Below are 1921 nucleotides of genomic sequence, written 5' to 3' on the forward strand. Positions count from 1 at the left end.
TTAGTATAGTTTTGTAGCATTCTAATAGTTGTATAACGTGATGTATTAACCTCAGTTTGTTTACACTTGCGACATTCGCCCTTATTCCAGCTCTATCTAGAATTAAAAACCAACAATTGAAAACGCCTCAACTCCATTTTGTAAACAAACCAACAAACATTTTGCCGCGAACCGAAATCCGCCAACGCAAACCAACAAAATGAACAGGTAGGGGAAATTCTCCTCTACCCGATTGCGTTTTACGTTTTTTTTCCTTTGGTTTGTTTTTTTCCGTCAATCTTGTTTTCCGTGCTGAGCACCAATGCGAGAAAATTGCCTTACAAGGTTTGTTTACAAGATGGGGTTGAGGCCTTTACAATTAATTAAATGATTTGAATAGTAGCTATACTGAAGATCCGAGTGTCATCCCTTCATTGGTAGGAAAATCATTTTTGCAGTATGGAGTCAGAAAATCCACGATTTGTGACTAAACATGCTTTCACTCGTGCAATTTTTGTGCATCTAAAACTGCTCATAAAGACGATTATGAATAAAAACTGAAAATTTTCATGCATTTCCAAATGGTTTCCTGCCGGCGCCGGTGGTGTAGTGGTAAGCGTGACTGCTTTCTAACACCCCGATGGGTCTGGGTTCAATCCCAGCCGAGGTCGGTGGGATTTTTCTGAGGCATAAAAATCTCTGGTCACGTCTTCCTTCGGAAGGGAAGTAAAGCCGTTGGTCCCGGTCCATGTGTGTTTAATGGGTGCGATATCCTACGCAGGTGTGGAAGCTGCCTTCCTGCACATTCGATTGCCGTCAATGGATGGCAATCGATGTCCGTCGGTGATTGGCACTAGATTGCGGAACAGAGACCGACGTTAAATAAAGGAAAGAAGAAATGGTTTCCTACCATGCCCATACATTCGAAAGTGGCTGGCCCTCTGGATGTGGATGATGTAAAAAACAACAAAATATTATTAATTAATCATGTTTTGTTGTTTTTGACATCATCCACATTCAGAGGGCCAGTCACTTCGAATGTATGGGAATGGTAGGAAACCATTTGGAAATGCATGAAAATTTTCAGTTTTTATTCATTATCGTCTTTATGGGTAGTTTTAGATGCACAAAAATTGCACGAGTACATTACTATGGTGATAAGGTAAACACTCGTTTATTTGTTTCCTTCTGTAAAAGCATGTTTAGTCACAAAACGTGGATTTTCCGATATTCTCCATACTGCAAAAATGATTTTCCTACCACTGAAGGGGCGACATCTCTCGGATCTTCAGTGTAGCTACTACTCAAATCATATAATTAATTGTCAACGCCTTCTTTCGATAATAACTCGGTTCCAAAAATATGTTCAGCTGTTCTTATCGTCCAATACTCTTAATAATACTTTCTTTTAACAGACTATGTAGAAATATTAGCCCGAAATATGAATGCAGCCAAGTTATTAATGAAAGCGAGAGTCGATAATGAGAATCGATAAATGTAGATTGGTCTATTTGAAAAGTGAAGCGAGAATTCATTTTCGCTATTTCAAAACTACCCAAATTTGGGTAGAATCCACCCAGACCGGTCAAAATTGAACCTACAAAAAAATGGGTAAACTATTTTTGAAGTGACAAGTTGACAAATGAACAAATTCGATCTTATTCATGTCGATGTTGTCCATTTATCAAGTTGTCGCTCCCAACATAGCTTACCCATTTTTGGGTAGGTTCAGTTTTGATCGATCTGGTTGAGTAGTTTTGAAATAGCGTGTACCAGTTTCTATCTAGGCAGGAGTAAAGAGACTGGATTTGGGAATAATAATAAATAAATTCAGGCTCTTTAGGCGGGAGAGACGAATGCACACAGAGAAAAAAAATTTCTGAATGTAAGTTCTTTTTACTTAATTTTGGGTAATTTTGAGTATTGCATCATACCCTCACTT

Source organism: Ochlerotatus camptorhynchus, unplaced genomic scaffold (assembly GCF_037179485.1).
Source record: "Ochlerotatus camptorhynchus isolate MF236.1 unplaced genomic scaffold, CSIRO-AGI_Acam_v1.1 ptg000082l, whole genome shotgun sequence".
In the NCBI taxonomy this organism is placed as follows: Eukaryota; Metazoa; Arthropoda; class Insecta; order Diptera; family Culicidae; genus Ochlerotatus; species Ochlerotatus camptorhynchus.